Below are 22,517 nucleotides of genomic sequence, written 5' to 3'. Positions count from 1 at the left end.
AGATTTTTTTCATAAAGTGTTTTAAAGCCACGCCCCTAATTACACTGCCACGCCCCTTTGAGAGACCCCCCAGTTTGTTTATCCCACTTAAAGCCCTGCTTTTGGTGTCAGTCCCCACAAGGCAAGTTAAATCCCCACCACCAACGTCAGGTTTCTAATAATAGCGGTGTTGGGTGTCTGTACTAAGGCCGGAGTGAAGTGAGTCGACTTCAGTGGCATGTAAACATTCTCGAATATATCAAAAGAACAGGATGTCCCCTCTTTAAATATTGCTTCTTAATTAACAAAGTAGCGGAACAGTCCCCTTCCCAGAGACCTCCCGCTAACGTGCCCTTGATACCCAGAAGAGGGCGCGGCCCGCCCGCCATGCCCCGCGGCGCGGGAGGGGTATAAACAACCAGTGACCGCGAGGCTTCTGCTTCCACTGCAAGCGAGAGCAGCCGACGAAGAGCAACCCGGGCTGTGAACACCCGGCTGCATCCGAGCCTGGGGGCGTAGCACGAAAGGAGAGCTGCGTGAGAGCCCGCAGACGACCCCCGGCCACCACGCGTCACACCAGCACGGTGAGAAAGAGCCAAGTCCCGTCTCGAGCAGGGCATTCACCTGACGCCCGCTCGCCTCACGTTTACCCCCTTACCTAAGAGCGCTTCCCCTCACGTTTACTCCCGGACCTCAGCGCGCCCATTCACTTCACGTCTACCCCTGGTCAGTCACGTGATTCCCTGCCTCGTTCCTAAAAGCAAGCACTGTTTTTTGAATCCCATGATGAATGAAGTTGGCCTGCATCTGTCAGCGAGGTCCGTCAACACCTGCCCTAAACGTTTTTTTTGTTTCCGTTCTTAGTCTGAAATGGTAACAAAAATCGTTCTTAACTTTTTGATTTTTAGCAGACCCCCACTGAATTACAACTAGTAGCTGGGCATCCTGGCTTCAGCAGTTTCCGTAATTTGAACTTCAAAACAATATTCAAAACACAGAACCACTTATGCTCAAACAGATATTTTCAATTTCAATAAGCTTTATTCGGGTCATTAAAAATAACCATAAAAGCAGATACAAATACATAATCGGATAAAATTAATTCCAGGCATTATTCGGTTATAGAAAAATAAATCAATAAAAACGGGGTACAATTAAAACATCATGCTTTTCCTTGCTCCAACGGATTTAAGGAGAAACGTTGCTGTAAAAAAAATACATCCATTTCCTTCATTGAGACAATTAACCTCATAGCAGCAGCGATTGTAAAAGTACGGTATTTTAAAAATAAAGGTTTTAGAAAAGCTACTCTGAGATTCCTGAACAATTCAGACTAGGAGGAAGTGCAAAGTACTTTGTTTGGTGTGACCATCACATGGACATGGGAGGCTGGGTATTCTTTAACCGTGGAAAGGCTACCAGATGGCGCACGAGCCCGAATCTCAACCTAGTAAGGACCTACCTATGGGACGCTCTGGTTACCAGGCTCAGATACGTTTGAAAACCTACTGCATCTGAGTATCGAGAATAGAAGTGACAGGTAGTTAGATGTTCGATGGTACTATTGTTCCCCCTATTTCTATTGGATACGAACAAGTTCTTAATTTCTAATTTCGTCAATTCTAGTATTGCAGCAGGGTCATCCTTGATATTTAAATTAAAAATATCATTAAAACTCTGTAGAGAATATTTTAGCCAGGAGATCTAAAACCAGTTATCCAAACGGAGACAGTCTTAAATAATTAATCTATTAAATGCTGTCTCCTCCTTACACCATATTAGTCTCCAGGTCAGTAGAGGCTCAAGCGCTATTTTATCCGACAGGTAGCTAATGCCTACTTCCCTGTGGATAAGTTTGGTTGATGCTGAGGTTGGTAAGATAAGTAGATTTAAAAAAATGTTTTCCACTATTTGTAGTGGTTTATTGCAGCTGTGACCCCATACCCCCGCACCATATAGTGCAATGGATGTGCTTCTGGACAAATAGATGTGTAACATGTCCTTTATTCGTCGATCACCCAATTTTGCTGTAAATCTAAACTCACCATGTGAGCTTTTAGACATTTTAGCTTGAACGTTTAACTTTTCTTGTGTCCATGAACCATCCCTAGATAACAGAATTTTTCAACTGTCTCAATCTTCTGACCTTCTGTAAAAAAGGGTTTACTTGTTTTCTTATTTTGGCCACGTACCATAGCGTAGGTTTTGCTCTTATTAATCACCATTTTTCTTCCAGTCATGAAATCGACAAATACATCTAGGAGACGCTGCAGCCCTAATGGGGTTCTAGATAAGAGAACGGCGTCATCCGCATATAGCAGCACTGGGACATCTAGTCCATTCGCCTGGGGTGCATCCGACTTAACCTGTTTTAGGATTGAGTCTACCCCATTTATAAACAGTGTAAATAATAATGGGGCCAAGATACATCCCTGCCGGATACGACATCTTACCCTAAATTTGGGAGTACATTCTCCTCCCTGGCCAAACCGAACAGATGTTAAGTCTTTCATAAAAGCTGGCCTGGAAGAAAATTATAGGCTCCGGGGCTCCAAGTTCTAATAAGGTTGGCCATAAGATGGAATGGTCGTCTAAATCGAAGGCGCTGCTGAGGTCACCAAAGCACAGGTAAAGTGACCCTTGCTTAGGGCGGGTATATTTTCCTATGAGTAAGTTAATACATTGTTCAAGAGTACCTCTCCCTTTTCTAAAACCGTATTGTGATTCAGCTAAAATCGGATTATCATCTGCCCATTCTTCTAATCTTACCAGTAGAATACTACTTATTATCTTTATGGAGGAATCTAATAGCGAAAAAGGTCGGGAATTTTTTAGATCTGATTTGACCCTTTTTATTAATTGGAATTATTGTTGATTCTCCCAAAGTAGCGGGTGGACCTTCCAGGACAGCTATATAAAATACCTTGTTCAGGAAAGGGCCCCACAGGGCTGGTAATGCTTTACATACGTCAACAGGGACCCCATCTGGGCCCGGGGCCTTACCTCCCTTGCTGCTCCTGATACCTTCTACCACTTCCTCCAAGGTAATATTTAGGGGTATACTTGGCCAGGTGGCTCATTCAGTGGTATTACAGGGAGTATCCGTTTTAAAGAAACTTGAAAAATGGGCAACCCATGTCTCACTATTCACATTAGAAGACAGTTCAGGCCAGTACAAGCCTTGTTTTGCCATGCAGGCTGTTTGAAAAGTTTTGAAATTTGTTATGTTAAGACCTCCTAGTGCCTTGGGGAGTCTGAGTTTCTGAAGGCTGATTCTGGGTTTCTTTCCTCTCCCTAGGAATGTGTTCAGTAATTTGTCCAACTTTTTGTGAAAGTCTGATGTGTTAGTTAGTGGTAGCATGTAGTTAACTATTGGGGTGACCATCATTTTGATAGTCTCTACCCTCCCCCACCATGTAGTGAATTTGGGTGACCATCCCTCAAACTTCTCCTTGAATTTGTTTAAGATTGCTTGTTCGTTCTGGTCTAGTGTGGTGCGCAGGTCTCTTTCAAAAAGGAGGCCTAGGTATTTGATGGCTTTCCTCTGCCAGGTCAGCCCGCCTAGCCTCCATGGGTATCAGAGAAAACGATTCCTACTGGAACTGCAATAAGCAGAAAGGGGATCTAGCACACCTCCTCTTCCACTGCACCAAGATCAGGAAATTCTGGGACTCAATAAACAATCTAATCAACGACGTAACAGGCGCCACACTAACACTTGACTTTCACTATCTGGCACTGGGGTACACCGACCCCTCCATAACATCCGAAAATTACAGGGACCTGATTGACCTCCTGCTCACAGCGGCGGTCAAGACGGTATTGAACAACTGGAAAGACACAGCGAAGGCCACTTTTAAAGCCTGGTTCAACTGGGTCATATTCCTGCGAGGAGCCGACACCATAACAACCAACAGCCTACCGAACTAAGGGAAGAAAAGCGAGATGTAGCTATCGCTGGACAACTACCTGTCCTCACACAAGCCACCCCGAACGTCAAGGGGACAACTGGGAAGGTAGCCCAGAGGCCAGACTAGGCAGCACTACATAGACCACATGCATCACCTACTCTGTGACACAATGTGCCTCCTCTCTCTCTTTACTCTCTATCTCCACACCTCTCTCTCCACGCCACCAGGGGAGCGAAAAGACAATGCGGACAGTCTGTAAGAGGTATGGGGGAAGCCGAAAGGATTGACGAGAAGAAGCAAGCATGGGAACATGGACAAATAGCCGCGAGCCAATCGAGACAATGCTTGCCCCCCCCACCCCCCCGGGGCGTCTTTTCCCGGTCTTTTCTCATCTCCCATGTGTTCCCTCTGCACCACCATGTAAATATTATTTTTCAATTAACAATTACTGAAATAAAAAGACAGTTCAGGCATAGCTTCATTTAAAAAAAAAAGGGAGTTCACTGTAGCCCAGAATAATTGGCAGTCGGAGGTATCCGCGGCCTGGTGTAGCTTATCCCAGGCCTCCTGTTGTAGTTCTCTCTTCCTTATTTTAAGAACATCTTTATATTCTAACCTTAACTTCTTAACCAGCATCGTGTCACTGGGCTTACATGCCAGTGCCTGTTTTTACAGGGTAAGTGAATGTGTGCAGGCATGATTAAACCAGCCCATGTTCGCTGTAAATTCCTTATTTGAGGCTATGGTTAGAATAGAGTTAATATTCCAATTAATTTTATTAAAATTGATTAAAATCAATGAGAGCTATTATCATCCAAGTTCTCAATTATCTCTGGGTAACTGCCTCTAATATTACCCATCATTTTTTTCCGGGTTAACTCCTTTCCATTTAATTCTTACCCTATTCGGTCGAATAGTTACAATATGATCAACAATTACCAGATTTTTATCGGTCTTGGTTTCCCAGATATCTACTCGCATTATAAAGCAGTTATGGTCGCTAATCATATATTCTTCTATCCAGGGGGTAGAACACTTGGGGGTCATGTTAACCCACATCAATACATGGTCGATAGTAGTATTGGTATTCCTTCCAGTGAAAGTGGGAACCACATTACCCATTCCATCCCTTGCACATAGTATACTTTCTAAGTCATAATTTGCCATGAAAGTATTAAGTGATTCCCCATAAATATTGTGGGGAAAATGAATTCCATCAACTCCTAAATCATTTCTTACCCCACATACCCTGGTATTAGAAAGTGGGCAGGTGGCGATGGTAAAGTCTCCCACCCAAATTATATCATACGCAGCCAACTTGACCATATTAAAATTAGCAATTGCATTTTCTAGTTCCAGGACAACCTTAAACCGGGAATTATCAAACCGATTATTATAAAAATTAATTAAAAGAACGTCTTGAACATGCTTTTGGTGCAGCCATAGTACCTGAGAGTGACTGCCAATATTAATATGCTTTTTTACTATCATACTCAAATTAATTGACATCAAAGTAAGAAGCCCCCCCCTTAGCTCTACCTGCCCCTGACTTTAGGGCCGGCAGTTCATAAGAAACAACCCCCTCAAAACTAACAGTTCCTGTACTCCATGTCTCCTGTAAACAGATGATATCGTGTGATTTGAGTCTGTCCAACCTAGCAGTTTCCTCTTTTTGGTCAGTCCGGCAATATTCCAGGTGGCTATTAAGACTCCTCTATCTTGTTTCACTCTTCCAATACCTGCACCTGTGTCCGCAGAACCGACACTGTTCAGGGATTTGTCACGGCCATCCAGCTGTACATCAGGTGTATACACCTTGTCATTAACACTAGCCATTTCCGCAGTAACCAACTCCACAGGGTGATTCCTTTCCGGGTTCCCACTAACTCCCTTATCTATACTTTCTATGCTTGGACTATCCAAGGACAGTCATTCTCCTCTAGATTACTGAGAGGCTGGAAACAATTAGAAAGTAAAGTTATTTTGATTATTATGACAGTACAACTGTGGTGATATCATATCACTGGTTGGGTAGAATTCCTGATTTGGCCCTCTAAGTCTTGCCTAAGATGGTTATAGAAAAAGGCCAGGGGTAATGGGGAAATGCCTTGATTCAGCTCTTGACCCTGCATCACTCTATCCAGTGTGAATCTTGTTTTTTAATTAGTAATCAGTCTAACTTTATTGCCTTTTTCATGGGGCCTATCCACTTAGCTCTTGTGGTAAGGATCTGGTCTGCATACTTTATTGAGAAATTACAATTTCGGATCAGCCAGTCAGTTGTTTTAAGTGAGGTGTGAGATTCTGCATGTGACAGACTAAGGGGGGGGGGGGGGGTACATTCACTAAAACTGCTACATAAGGGGTGCAATATGGAGGCAAATTAACAGAATGGCACCGCCCACCCGCTGTGACCCCTTCCTCGGCTCTAATTTTGTCCTCAGTGGTGTCTTTAATACCTCCTCGGCTAATATTACCCAGGTTCTGGTTCTGCATGCCTCCAACTAGGGGCTTAGTAATAGCAGGGAGAACATCAGCTTCTCTCTAGCTCGCAGCCTTGATTGTAGAGTCTAAGGGCGTAGTCCTAGACTTAGGTTTTCCTGGTTCACTTCCGGAGCTGGAGCTCACACTACGTTCGAAAGAAGCAGCTTGAATTACTTTAAGCCTCTCATTCTGTGTGGTCAAATCTCCCCTCATCCTAGTTATTTCTTCATTAATTAAATCTTTTATCATATAGGGGTTTAAGACCTACTTCAATCTTCCCTGTTAATGCTTTAATAATCTGGGTTACCAGCATGTCATTTGGAGTCCCCAAACTGGCTGTTTGTGTACCCAGGGGAATATTGGGGGTGATAGCCTTCCTGCCTTTTCTTGTAGCCCCCTGACTGGGCTGTAGTTTCCTACACCCCTGTCTTTTCTGTGGTGATGGCAAGTTATTAGTGGCAATCGAGTTCTGGGTGACAGTGGATTCTGGGCTTTTAATTTCTGAATCCAAGTCTGCATGTTCTACAGTGTCACTAATGGGTATACAAACAGCGTCACTCAGTTCTACAGGGGGTTGAGTGAAAATGAGTGGGCAGGGTAAGCTGCTAGTGCCCAGAGAAATTCGACACTCTACCCTATCGATTTCATAATTAAGGGCGCTAACTGCCTACCTTAGGCATCAGTGTATGGTGGAGCCCACAGGAGCGGATTTATTTTTGGTACATTTACGTCTAGACATTGTTGGGTGTATATAGTGAAAACCCTTAAATTATTATTAAATTGGCGATCTCAGGTGACTTAAATTTTAACAGGCATAAAAAGCACTTAAAAACTCCTTATATTACAAACAATCCTGTGTGCCTAATACTCGACCTGGTATCAGAAGCTTATTGAAAGAAAAAAAAACGCTAAATTACTGCAGTACAAGCGAGTGTGCTAAAATAACCGTAATCAATTGCCATTTAAGCTGTCCAATAAGCGTTACAGTGCTCACAAAGTTTCTAAGAGTCCAATGTTTTTACAATGGAACCAATTTTACTAATAACATGGCCCGGCCCAGCCCTGCCTCAGTCTGCCTCAGACGGCCCGCCATTTGCCTTGGCCCTGCCCGGCGCTGCACGTGCACGTGCACGCCCCGCGACGCAGGAGCTACTGCAGTTTTTTAATGGCCTCCGGGCACGTAGTTTGCGTGTGCGGCTTCCTGCCTGCCGCTAAGGTCTCTGGGCAATCTGGTCCCCCCTCCCTGCGGCTGCACCGAGATGTCAGGAGGCTGCGGTGGGGGGAGACCAGGGGCAGGTAGCCTGGTGCTGCACGCGAGGAGCACAGAGTCAAAGGTCTGTTCCCGATGGTTTAGATAGAGCTCCCGCTCAACTGGGGCTCCTGTCTGTTTTAAGCGCCTCCGGGCGCGGAGTTTGCCTCCTTCCTGCCTCTAAATGTGGTCCCCCCCTCCCTGCGGCTGCGCTGAGATGTCAGGAGGTTGCGGCGGGGGGAGACCGGGGGCAGGGGCAGGTAGCCTGGTGCTGCACGCGAGGAGCAGGGAGTCAAAGGTCAGTTCCCGATGGTTTAGATAGAGCCCCCACTCCACTGGGACTCCGTCTGTTTTTAAGCACCTCCGGGCGCGGAGTTTGCGTGTGCGGCTTCCTTCCAGCCGCTAAGGTCTCTGGGCAATGTGGTCCCCCCTCCCTGCGGCCGTGCCGAGATGTCAGGAGGTTGCGGCGGGGTGAGACCGGGGGCAGCGGCAGGTAGCCTGGTGCTGCACGCAGGGAGTCAAAGGTCAGTTCCCGATGGTTTCGATAGAGATCCCCACCGAATTACTAGTAGCTGGGCATCCTGGCTTCAGCAGTTTCTATAATTTGAACTTCATAACAATATTCAAAACACAGAACCACTTATGCTCAAACAAATATAAAGATTATTAAAGAATGTATTTAATTCACCAACTGCCCCTAAAAAAAAAAAATGAAATTTTAATGGGGGGTTTGAAGCGGCAAAAAATGTACTTTTATTTCTAAAAAAGGAAGTACACTAGATCATAGCATATTAGTCATGTTTGCCCCTACAGCATGCTCTCAATTTGAAAGCGCATACCAGTGCTTCAGTGGGGCTGGGGGGTCACCAATCATCCTGAATAGATTCAGATTGCTGTGCTTCGAGTGCTGCTTTGAAACATGCTAAGGATGCTAAATGTTGGCCCAGATTTAGGAAGACTTTGGGTAGAGTCACAAACCTTTTGCTCTGGTTTAGCGTCACAAAAGTAATACTTTTAAAGTTTTAACACCTTGGCTGCTTCGAACGTTCTGCGCCAGTGTGGAACGTTCGAAAAAAGGGTGGGGCTGCGTCGGCCAACGGCCATTCTCAGCACCAGCCAGTTAGTGCTAGCACGGAACGGGTTAAACAGAAATTTTTTTGGGGGAAAAATGAAACCATGTATAAGCAATCAAATAGATATCGATTGACAATTAAAAACATTAACTGAATGAGAACTTACGCAATGCGGAAACAAGCATAAATGAATCAAAAATAGTTGCATTCAGAACTATTGTTATAAAATGTACGAGAGAAAGAGAAAAGGGAAAGGTGGGGAGAGGGGGGAAAGGAGAAACCAGGGTAAAGGAAACACTACTATTATAATTCAATAGATACATATGAAAGTAACAAAGCTTAATGCACTTTAAAAAGGCATCAAACAGGAAAAGCAGGAGGTTTCTGAAAATCAGAAATATATCAATTTAAAGAGAAAGAGAAAATATATAATTACAGATATAAAACAGTATATGATTATTAACAATTCATGGTGGTTTGGGAACTTCTTCAGATGAAGGGTGATGGGTAAATCTTTGTGCAGAAACGTCTAAGAAAATAGACACAGGAGACCACATGCATTCACTTTTCAGGAGTAAGGACAAAGGATAAACTTGGGCACGATCTAGTCGATGGTTTGAACATACACTGTTCCACCAAGATTGAAATGAAAGTTGTGTAGATTGTTTCCAGTTTTTTGCTGGAAAGCAAAATCAATCAATAAATCCACAATGTCCATGTTATGAGAAAGGGTTAGCCAATTATCAGACAATGAGCCTAGAAATACAGCTTCAGGGGAGAAAGGGAACTGGTAAGGCAAATGGTATTAATTTGAGACCATACTTTCAACCAAAATTGAGTATAGGGACATGAAAAAAGCATATGAAATAAATCTGTGTGAGAAGCATTACAAGACCAGCAATCTGGAGAGTTTGGGTTGAAATTTATGTGATGATAGTGGTGTAAACAGAAGACAATTATATATGGAAAAAAGTGTTTGGGTAGTGCTGGCTAATCTTGCGGTCGTGCATAGTTTAAACCATAATTTGTCTCAAAAAATAGTAGGCCAAAAGGAATGAAAATCAGATTCCCATTGGAGCTCCGTGTGGGTCTGAGATCAGTGTAGTAAGGAATTTGTAAATGGATGATGCAGTAGCTTGGCCACTTAACATGGAAAGAATGTTACGTTGTGGTAATAAAGGATGTGGTATAGATGATAGAAGAGACGTAGAATCTGTTAAATGTTTGATTAACAGATACAATTTGACAGAGGAGGATTTTGGTAATTGATAATGTGATTGTGCATCGTAGAAAGTAAGAAAAGAGCTGTTGAGTATAACTGATGTATCCAAAGTAAACCTCTGTCTCGCCAAGTCTTCCAAAAAATGGATTGATTGTTAATTTAAAGAAATTATTATGCCAAATAGATGAATTAAGAAATTGGTCCTTTTCCTAATTATCACTCGTCATTTCCCTGAAACCTTTAAACACACAACATGCACCAGTGGGGTGCATAACACTCTGCATTTACTCTAATCACTTAAATTTGGCTTCAAGGCTTTTGGTGAATCGCAATGGAGAAATGCTGTAACATTTGGTGGAGCGGTCAAACCTATTTAACTATTTACACCTGCAATTTTTAAACAATTTACCATAGTTTTATTTGAACATTTGATTATTTAGACACACCACCATAACGACAATGGATCTGCTAGAAAGAAAAGTAGGCGTAGGAAAATCACAAGACCAGCTTTTAAAATTCCATTACCGAATTTTATTAAAAGCAAAACTTTGTCAAGCATTTTTGCATTAGTCAAATCTTTATTCAGTAAAATCTTAAACTTTATTTCAGAAATGATCATTTTATTTAGAGCTCAAGAAAAATCGCTTTAGTTTAGATTTCAGTTTAGCAAAGAACAGATAGTTCCAACTTCATTCTCTCCTAACATCCCTGTCTAGCACCCTCATCTTATCCTTTAGTCCTGCAAAGCAAACAAGGTAAAAATAGTTAATCTTACATCCAGGAATCGTTCAGCAAACGGGCAGCATCTTTGATAGAAATTGAAAAAGCGACCCCTTCCAGTCAAATCCAGGGGTTTTATACCCTAATTCTCCTAACTTAATCTATCTGAAAGTAACTTGTCAATCCTTACTCAATTTCTCATTGGACAGTTTCGGGGTGGGTGAGCATCTTCTCACCATTAAAACATAATTTTCATGTCATCTCAGCAAATTTATAAAGGGTCTTTGTCTAAATCAGTTTGTGGCCTAGGCGCTTCCTCGAGTAGATACAATGACCATCTTTCCCAGGCTCTGAGCATTACATCGTCCATGCTTGGCACCCATCCTAGGTTCCGGGCCACGGTAGCCTTGAACCTTCTTGAACACAAGCAGTTAACTGACTTGCAGATTTTTGTGCACATGCACTGTTCAGCTCTTGCTCACCTCCATTTTGTTTGGACCTCAGAGGGCACTTTTTGGAACTATCACAGAAACAAACACAAATTCATGTTAATTATTGAATTAAAACCCATTCTGTTTACCTCCCTCCATACTAATGTTTCCCATTAGATGTTACCTAGCAAATAAGCCACACAAATGCGTTTTATACTTACATAATCGACCCTCTCCTTTCACAAAAAACAAAAGCACATTTAAATAGCATTTTGTTTATAACTAAACCGCACATTAGTTCACAACACTAACATTACATATTAGCTAGTTTCATTGCAACATGCAAACAAAATTAGTATTCCCATGTATAATGTGTGCATCTTACTCTATGGTTGATTATTTTCACAAAACGTGCAATTAGTCAATATTATTGTTATGGGACATTGACTTCAAGAGAGGTATACAAAATTTTGTGTCTGCCACCTCGCTCCGTCAAGAGGTGTGATAGCATTAAGGAATGAAAAAGTTTGTGGTTAGTATTATGTATAGGTGAAGATAGAATATGAGATTTGATTAAAAGTGAGGGATTCATCAAGGGGAAAAAGGGGATAGAAAGGAATGTTCCAAGTCCTTCCATAAGGGAGAGGGATTAGGAGTATAATCCTTTAATGACCTAGAGAGTTGCTTAAGAAGGACAGCATTATGGTAAAGTTGAAATTCTGGAAAATTAACCCACCTTGAGATTTAGGACGTTTTAGTTTAAAGACATGCGTGTTTTTTTTTGTTCCATACAAGTATTGATGGAATAGAATTAATTTTTTTTTAAAGTATGCGGGAAGATGGAGAGGGATAGCTGAGATCATGTAAAAAAAAATGGGAGCCAGCATTTTAATATCCAGTCTACCCCACCAGAATTAGTATAAAGGATGCCATTTAGAAGTTGAAGGAGAAAGAGTAGAGAAGAGTCCTATTTAGGGAAAGTGTGTTCTTAATAGAGGGAGCAAACCTAAGACCTAAATATTTAACATGTTGAGGATTCCATGGAAAATGAGTAGAGAGAAAATCTTGTTTAAAACAAAAGATATTCAAGGGTAGAATTTCACATTTATCGTGGTTTAGTTTGTAACCACAAAGTAAAGAAAGTCTTGACTTACGCTACAAAGGCTGGAACAGAAAGTTGCGGCTTAGATAAAAACAAGAGAATGTCATCTGCATAGACACTCATTTTAACATGTAGTTTATCATGCTGGAAACCATGTATTTCAGAGTTTTGTTTTATTTTTGCTAGAAATGGTTCTAAAGCTAAAATGAAAAGGCGAGGGGAAAGGGGACAGCCTTGGCGAACACCTCTTTGCAACAGAAAGAAGCCAGAAAGCGAACCATTAGTAAAAATGGTAGCTTTGGGAGAAGTGCAAATAAAGAAATATAAGAAATGAATTTGGGGCCCAAACCGAACCAGGATAATGCATGAAATAAAGGACCTATCCATTCGGTGAGATGGCTGCAAGAGGTGGGGATATTTGTTAGCTTTATGTAATATATTAAAGAAGGTCCGGGTATTGTCCGAGATATTTCGTCCTTTAATAAAGACAGATTGTACTTTACAAATAATAGATTGTAATACAGGCTCTAACCGAGAGCAAGAATTTTTGCAATTTTTTTTAATCAGTTAACTAAAGATATTGGTCTATAATTTTTACAGATGAGGGTCTTTCCCAACCTTAGGAATTAGGCAAATAAGAGCATCTTGAAAAGTGCCGGAGGAGGCATTGGAGGAGATAAAGTATGAAAACAAAACAGAGAGGAGATAGGGAAGAACGGCTTTAGAAAAATGGGAATAGAATTCCACAGGGAATCAATCTGGCTCTGTGCTTTTCCTTTATTTAGAAGTTCTAGGACTTGAGGAATATCTTCTATGGAGTTATCTTGTTCCAGTGAAGAAAAATTAATCTGTGGAAAATTATTTTTGTATGGAAGCAAGATAGTTTTTTATATCTAAGGAATCCTGAGGAGATTCAGGAGTATACAGAAAAGTATAATATTTTTTCTTATCAAAAATTTCAAGATGTTTAGTGACTGAGGCAGAGTTTAATACATAGTCAATATTGAAGTGGTCCTTTTTAAGTTTGAGGTATGAGGAAAGAAGCTTGCCCCTCCTTGTTTTTACCACCATAGTAACACCCACTACCCCTAAAAAGATAGGCAGAAGCATTTTCTGTGGATATTTTATTATATTTGAATTTTTCTTTGATTAGATTATTAAAATCGGCTATAGAATTAGGTAATGTATAAGGGATTCAAGTAATTTAATGGATTTAAGAATTCCATTCCCTTTATGAGTTTTGACTTTTCTTTTTAGCAATATAACAAATAAAGTCCCTGGCAGAAGCTTTAAGAGTCCCAAACAATAGAAAAGGATGAAACAAAGTAGATTATGTTAAAAAAAATCACTAATGAAATCTTCAAAGGAGGAAGTAAAAGATTGATCAGCTTATAATTAAGTATTAAAACGCCGCCTCTTCCTAGAAGCAGTGATTGGGAGTAGTTCTAGGTCTAAAATTACAGGATCGTGATCAGAGATCAAAATGATCCAATGTCTGCAAGTAAAATAGATTGAGTTAGTGCTTTTGAGATAGATGAATAGATAATCTATTCTTGATTGTGAAAGGTGAGTGGGGGAGAAAAAAATATATTCATGGAGTTGTAGATGGCAAAGTCTCCAAGAGTCAACGAGTGATCTGTGGTCAATGAGATAGGTGAATTGCTGGTGAAGAAACAAAAGGTGTTTGAGATGTGTGGTCAACGTAGAGGTCAACAATTTGATTACAATCTCCACCGAAAATAATATATGGAGTATCAATGGACATCAAAAGAGAGGAAATGTGTGGCCAGAAAGTGTTGTCTGGCTTGGTAGGTGCGTATGTTAAATAAAGTAATAGGTACATCATTAATTTTGAGGTGAATAAGTAGCCATCTATCATCATGTCTTGAGAAAGAAAAGAAACTTTATGCTTTTTATTAATAAGAACCCATTGTCTCTTAAGCTTAAGAACTTCTAAAACTATTAAATGTGATTCTTGTGGAAAAACAATATCTGATTTATGATTAGATAAATGGGAGAGTACCCTTTCCCTTTTAATAGGTATACGCAAGCCTTTAACGTTCCAAAAGATAACACTTAAAGTCATTAATCAACCGTAAAAGAGAACATTTACAATATTACAGCATAAATACAATAAACAAACTGTAATAATTAAAGAGAAAAGAAGAGTAATCAGTTTTTGAGTTGGAATACAAAGAGATAAAGATTGAATTAGGATATAAAAGAAGAAAGAGTGATGAGTTATAATCAGATGAAGAAAAAAGAAAAGGGGACTAAGTAAGAAAGAAAGAAAAAGAAGGAAAGAAGAGGAAAATATAGGAAAAGGTAAGAACATCAAAACATACAAGAGACTCCAACATGGATGGAGGGTGTTGAGGCGACAGGAAGACGAGCCATCTTAACACCCCGGGGGAGACCACGAGGAAGGAAATATTCTAGACAATATTAGACAATGGAGGATAACAACCGGAAGGAAATAACATCTAAGAGGAAGGCTAAGGGAAAAAGAACATTAGCTAATTTGTCGTGAATAGGGAAAACACGAAATAAATACCTAACTACAAGCATAACCTCAAAATTATAAGAAACTAACTCAGGAAAAAAAACATAAAATAGTTTAGATGCTAAAGAACAATGGGTAAAAAACAGGAGGGAAAAACAACACCTGAAATGGAAGACATGAAAAAAGGCGAAACTTAATTCAAATGTTGTGGACAAGGAAGGCATAAGAAAAATACATGGCTACAACTTGACATCGAAAAAATAAAGTTCTCAAGAGTAAGATGTTCCTGCAAAATTCATAGATTCTTCTCTGCAGTTATCAAGAAAACGTTGAAGTAAAGCTGGATCTTCATGTGTTTTTTTATTTTTATAAGTTACTTTGAAAAGGCAAGGGTGTATCAAACCAAATCTGGCATTTAAATCTCATAGTCCTTATCGCATCACAAGAAAGCTTTTCCTTTTATTTGCAGTAGTTTTGGCGTAATCCTGTGAGAAAAATAATTGTGAACCTTGCCAGGAGATGCGACGCTTGACTTTGACAGCCTGCAAAACTTTCAACAAGTCCGTATATTCCAAGAAATAAAGAGTGACACCTCTTGGTTTAAGTTGAGCTGAAGAAGTGGAGGGAGGACGACCCAATCTGTGAGCTCTTTGTATGTTCAAAAGGGGAGAACCTGGAATATCAAGCAACTGTGGAATGAAAGATTGGAAGAAGGCTATAGGGTTGGGTCCCTCCAACCCTTTGGATAGGCCATGAATATGTGGATTATTAGGTCTACTTCGATTTTCAAGGTTTTCAACTTGCTTCTGAAGTTGAAGATTTGTTGTGAAGAGACCTTCAACGACTCTATTTGACCTTCCACAGAAGTAAGCTTATTTTGAAGTGAGAACCAATTATTCTCCAAATTTTGTAGACTAGTATTTGTTTCTTCTGTATATGGCTCAAGAGGGCATATTTCATCTTGAAGCAGTTCTATTGACAGAGGTGGAGGCGAGATAGGTGTAGGAGGATCCTTTTTCACTCTTTTAATGGAGGATAATGACAATGAAGCATTTGCTTTAGGTGTAGTTTTACTGACTTGTGTAGGAGGAGGTCCGGAAACAGGTATAGGAGGAGGACATGGTAGACAAAGCTTCGGAAAGATGAGGCATTTGTTTGTGTGTGATCTTCTATGTCTTCTTGTAGGACAGAAAATGGGTTGGAGAGGCAGCGTAGTACCTTTTGAACTGGAGGTAGACAAACTGGATGAAATGTTGCCTCATCCCCCTCTTGTTCACCCCATAGACATGAAAGAAAAAGGCAGGCAAGTGTTTGCAGAGGAAAATGTAGAAAGTTTCTAATGGAAAGCGCAGATATTCCAGAATGACTTAAGCAGAAATAGGAACACTGTATAAAATTTTGTAGCCAAATTATAAAATATCTTCCAGCAAATGTGAAAAAAGTTATTGTAGATAACAAGATGAGAGGAATAACGCAAAAGTGATTTGGTTATGAAATAAACATCAAATAGAAAAATAAATCTTCTTACAAATTATTAAAAAATAAGGCATTTCCCTGAAAAATTGTAATCGTGAGAAGAGAAATTACAACAGCGTGTAAATGCTAGAAAGAATCACAAGATTTTAGTCACTCTGCCAAGATAGGAAAAATAAAATATTTCCAAGAAAAAATGTCATTTATATGGAGAGAAATTGAAGCAGTAGGTAAATGCTTGAAAAAACCACGAGATGGCAGTCCCAAACCAGTCAAAGATTCACTAACATGCCAGAACAACTTTCTAAAAGCTGAAGTGAATACTTGAAGCAAAACAGAAGGTTTCGTTCAGTGTAGTAGACATTCCTTTCTTAAATACCACAATATGGAGAGGAGAGGAGCTGTTATACAAGTTAACTGAAAAATAGCTGTCACCATCAATTGCTTGATTAAACCACCTAGGAAAGCAGAAAATAGAAGGAATATGTTTTTTAGGGCCAAGAAATAATAAAGGTGGCTCTATTTAAAAACAAATAAAATTAAACTGAAGTATTTTGAAAAACGCTGCTTTTCTCTGAAGTGTTGACCTCTATGTGGGGTGATATGTTACGACAAGCACAAGATGGCAGTCGCCGGCTGCTCACAAAGCGTGCCGCATATCCAGATAAAGTTTCACACGAATGCAGGCTTACGGCAGCACATTGAAGACACCTGTGGACACAGTGGAGGTTCCGTTGGCCAAATCTTCAACTAAAACCCTCCATTTGATCCTCCATCAGTTACTTTTTATCAGCTGCTCAAGTCAAGCCCCCACAAAAGTAATGCTAACCAGCACAAAATGTTATTTTATTTTCCTGATTCACTTTCCAGTGCAAAACTTGGTTTGTGCTGGAAAGTTCCCGAAATTAATGCCAAACAGCATCAAACGCTGCTTTGTATTACTTTGCCTCAAGGGGGCATTACATGGGTGGTACTTGAATGTTCCCACGCAACCACCCATGCTTTTTGATGCTAAACCATATTTACTAATAATAGTAGACCGGTTTGGCATAAGAAAATTAACACCGCTGGAAAGCGGGCGTTTAAACGAGGAATGTTTAAATTTCTCCTTGCTTTTCCGAATTTGCATGTGTCCTCCACTGTGCAGCATGCATGCAAAGCAGGAAAAGGTTTTGCACTTGTCTAGCCGTAGTATTTTATACAGGTAGCATACTCTTCCTGTACAAAATCAATGATGGACTCAGGAGTGCACCCTAGTGCTATGGCGTTATTTTGTGTGCATGGGACATGGCAACTGAAATCAGAGCCAGCGCTAGGGCGAGGGAGGAGTGCCAGATCTCTCTGAATATGGTTCTCTCCTGCTCTCTACCTGTTATGCAACACAGTGCAGCATGTGTGGCTGCTGTGCTGCGTTCCATGACATCTTTGAGAATCTGGGCCTCTGTGTTCTTGCACATGGTGCACCAGCGCAAGGCGAGTGAAGAAATGCTCAATATGTTTGTAAATATAAAGGATTTCTGCTCTCGCCCACTCACGAGACGCGGTACAGCAAGTTCCCTCGCTGTCCTGCATTGTGTGAAGTAATCGTAAATCCGCCCCTTAAAGTTTAGCCTCCAATTTGAAATTCCTTCATATTTACAGAGTATTTTAAAATGGTTAGTTTCACATTTTGCCTTTAAATATATTTACTATATTCATCATATTTAGTTTTTAGGTCGAGCCTAGCGGCAGCGCGCATGCGCTGCTCGCTCTGGGAGACTGCTGTAGTACAGTATGGAAGAGTAGCCACGCTCGCACCTACAATATTTTCATTGGCTTGCGTTATTGTCTTTCGTAAATACTGCCTTCGGATTCGGTAATGAGCTGGTTAGTCCCTCCTTAGTACGGCCTTGTTTTAATCTGTACCCTTTTACATTAGTTGTTACAAGGGACCTGATATTTAGTCTGTAAGCTCTATTTACTTTGAGTTTCTCTCACTGCAGGCTGGACATGTGCTGCTTCAGCTGAAACCGCTTGGGTTTTTTTAAGCAGCATGGCCGCCCCGTAACATGGATGCCTGCTTTCAATCACTTTAACCTGGCATTATCTCATGTCTGTCTCAACCCCCAAGTAAAATGGATTTAGAAAGGATTCGCAAATTAAGTAATGTGAATTCCAGGTAGTGCATAATCCTGTGCTAATGGGCTGAAGCTGACAACAGTAAATCTGTGTTACATGTCATCTGCACTAAAGCCACCTGACGGGTTATTTCCAAAAGCCTGTTTTATTAACATAACTGCCACCACCACCACCAATACAATCACCATCAATAACACCAACACCAATACCACTACCAATGCCACCCCACTAATACCACCACCACCGCAAATGCCACCACCATCGCAACCAATACCACCACCTCCAGCAATACCACCACCCCAATACAATCACCAATACCACCACCACTAATACCACCAATACCACCACAAATACCACCACCACCAATACTACTACCACCACAAGCATCCATGCCACCACCACCTCCACTAATACCACCATCAGTACCACCACCATCGCAACCAATACCAACACAACCACCACCACCATAAAGACCGCCACCACCATCAATACCATGACCTTCACCAATACCACCACAGCTAATTCCACCATCAATACTACCACCACCAATACCACCACCACCCCCAATACCTCCCCCACCACCACCACCAATACCACCATCAAGACCACCACCGCCACCAATACCACCACCACAGCTAATTCCACCACCACAGCTAATTCCACCAATACCACCACCACCAATACCACCAACAGTACAATCACCAATGCCACCACCACCAGCAATACCACTACCACCACCAATAACACCACCAATACCACCACCATCAACACCAATACCAGTGATACCACCACCAATACCACCCCCAATGCCACCAACAATACCACCAACACTACCATCACCAATGCCACCACAACCAATACCACCAGCAATACTACCACTACCACTACCTTCACCACTACCTTCACCACCACCACCACCAATACCACCACCACGAATACCACCCTCAATACCATGACCTCCACCAGTACCACCAATACCACCACAGCTAATTCCACCACCCCTGCCAATACCACCACTAATACCAGCACCAATACCTCCATCAACACCAATACCACCAGCACCAATACCACTACCAATACTACCACCCAATACCACTACCACCACAACCACCTCCACCAAAACCACCACCACCACTACCACCAGCAATATCACTACCACCAGCAAAACCACTACCACCATCACCACCAATACCAATACCACCACCACCACAAATACCAATACCAGCACCACCAATACAACCTCCAACACCAACATTACCACCAACGCCACCACAAATACCACCTCCACCAATACCACCACCACTGCCAGTACCATCACCAATACCACTACACTCAAAACCAATGCCACCACCACTACCAATGCAATTCCACCACCATCAATACCACCAATATCACCACCACCACTAATGCCACCTCCACCACCAATGTCACCACCAATACCACCACCACTAATGCCACCAATACCACAACCATCACCAATGCCACCACAAATACCACCAATGCCCCTACCAACACCAATACCACCACCAACACAAATACCACCACCAATGCCACTACCACCACCTCGACAAATACCCCCACCAACAATACTACCACCAATACTAATACCACCACCACCACCATGAACACCAATATCACCACCACAAATACCACCATCACCAACAATATCACCACCTCCACCAATACCACCATCAGTGCCAATACCACTACCCTCAAAACCAATTCCACTACCACCAGCACCACCAATATCGCCACTACCACTAATGCCACCTCCACCACCCCCAATATCGCCACCAATACATCCACCGTCAATACCACCACCACCACCACCACCACCAATTCCAGGAGAAATAGCACCAATGCCTCTACCAACACCAATATTATGTTAGTGCTTGACAATTGACATGTCATTGTTATTATGAATCCATGAAGGAAACAATTATGTGACTGGGTTGAGGAAATTGTGCAGCACAAAAGGCACATTAGCCAATGACCCGAGCTACACAATGGACAGATGGCTACTCTCAGGAGGGAACTATAACAGGACCCTCTACACAAAAGCAGGGATACGATATCTGACCGGACCAACTAAACGCTCTCTACAGGTTTGGCAAGCAGCCACCAGAAGCTTGGGATGGGAACGTAGAGTAACACTAGCCCCCCCCACCTTGGGACTCCGACTTCCTGGGCAACCTGTGGAAATCAAGAGGGTTAGACAAATGGGACCTCATCGGGATATCCAAGATAGGTGTCCTTTGGGTTGAGGGAGAAGTTAGATCATTTTTCTCCTTAAAACAGGATCACAAATTGCCTAACACTGAACACTTCAGATATATGCAGGTGCGACATACATTAGACATGCCTCCAGAAGGGCGATGCCCCTCCGAAATCCTCCCCTTTCGAGGACAGACTTTTGGATGGGTACTTGCCAACAAAAGCCATCTCCCTCGCATATAAAAAGTTATTAAACAACTCCGGTGTACCTCTCCAATAGCTAAAAGAAAAATGGGAAAGGGATTGTGTTATCATTGATGACGAAGATTGGGCAATAGTGGTTACCTCCCCACAAGAACTAGCAATCTTGGCTAGGCTGAGACTGGTACAACTCAAAATACTGCACCACATCTACATAACAGGGCCATACCTGGTATGAATGGGGAGGGTGGAGGATGGCACCTGCAGGAGGACCTGTGGAGGTGAGGGAACATTCCTGCATATACTCTGAAAGTGTACACATATACAGAGATACTGGAAAAATATACACAAGGTAATGGGTGAGGTACTTGAACAGACTATCCCCTTGGAGGCCAAACAATGTCGTCTTAATGTGTGGGAACCTACAGATTTAACCACAAAAGAATAACGTGGGTCACACTGGGACTAATGGTGGCAAAACGCAATATTGCCCAAATGTGGGGAGCTACTCTGGCCCGACTGTCAGCTTGGAAGAGAGATATGGACTGGTGCATGTTCCGGGAAAAAACTGTATATGTAGCAAGGGGAAGCCCGAAAAAGTGGTGTCATATGGAATGATTGGAATGTATATAGATGTGAAATCTGGACCCCACCAGCTCAGGAAGATCAAGAAATGTTATGAAAACAGGGAAACTTATAATGACATGAAAATGTGCCTTTTTATTTTTATAACTTTTTATTAAACAATAAAATCCACATTACAGGGTACATTAGTGGAGGAGCTGGGTGAATTGCTTTACTATTTGAAGTGCGGTAGGAATTAGTAGAGCGTGGAAGGAGCACATGGTGTTTTAGTTATTTTTTAAAGAAGGTTGGACAACCCTTAGGCATGAGGCCCTTTTTCATAGGTAGGACCTCCACACCAACAGGCACCTGGAGACTTGTGCAAGTAGGAAAAACTGAAGCAGAGTAATCGGAGGCTATGTGTGCACAGTTAGAAGAAAAGGGTCTTATGTGGACGGACCACACATTATTTTACTCTTCATGAGCTGCATAAGCACCAAAACCTCAGACCTAACATGAGGCCTCAGAGAACCAACACTTCATACACGATAGTCTAGGAATGGCCTCCACAACATCAGAGCGACTAAGCTCTTTCCCCTCCCTCCCCCCCTCTGGCAGTAAGAAACTTTCACAAAATAGTCCTCTTGCCATGTAGGCTATGGACTTGTCCACTTAAATATCTACTCAGTCAGATTGAGGAGGATGGACGGCAGCATTAGGGAGTGAAAATTCAGGTGAAGTGTTGCTTTTTCCCATGTATGATAAAGGGTCTTAGTTTTCCATTGATAACAGCCTGGATCAGCTGTTTGTCGAGCCAGAAGACGTTTTTTGGAAAGATTTACTTTATCTTGACACTGACCGCTCAGTGCACTGTGCTCATCAAACCTGAAAATAAAGGTGGATGTTTCTTTGCCATTTTCTCCCTAATCAGAGCTGCACTTAAGAGATCAGGTTGGAGTTATCCGTATTGGAATTAATCAACACTTAGGGTCCGATGTATTTCTTGGCAGTAAGCATATTCCATCGCAACAGTGATGTAGTATCCGTGCTGCCGAGAATGTTTGACCCGACGTGAGAAGTTAGCCTGGCATATGATGTCCACTAGTTCTAGTGGGCACCTTGCACCAGTCTAATCCACCCTTATTGATGGTGGTTGTAAAGTCAACCTTATAGAAAGCTATCCTAGTGGTAGCATGAACCAGCAGTCTTCAGGCTAAGACTTCAGTAGGCGAGTTAGGCAAGTTTTTTTACCATGTATAATCCCTTGAATACC

At 41.8% G+C, this 22,517-nt stretch overlaps 1 protein-coding gene across 1 annotated transcript in view; it reads left to right on the top strand.

Moving 5' to 3' along the window:
- Window positions 1–417: 417 nt before the first annotated feature.
- Window positions 418–22,517, top strand: part of LOC147693517 (ecto-ADP-ribosyltransferase 5-like) — a 124,155-nt gene continuing 102,055 nt past the window's right edge. Inside the window, exon 1 of the mRNA XM_086933745.1 lies at window positions 418–563. The gene's annotated coding sequence lies outside the window, so the exon portion shown is untranslated. The remainder of the gene's footprint in view (window positions 564–22,517) is intronic.

Source organism: Lissotriton vulgaris, chromosome 8 (genome assembly GCF_964263255.1).
Source record: "Lissotriton vulgaris chromosome 8, aLisVul1.2, whole genome shotgun sequence".
NCBI lineage: Eukaryota > Metazoa > Chordata > Amphibia > Caudata > Salamandridae > Lissotriton > Lissotriton vulgaris.
Note: the sequence above shows the minus strand (reverse complement) of the source record. Positions and strands in the feature narration are given on the sequence as shown.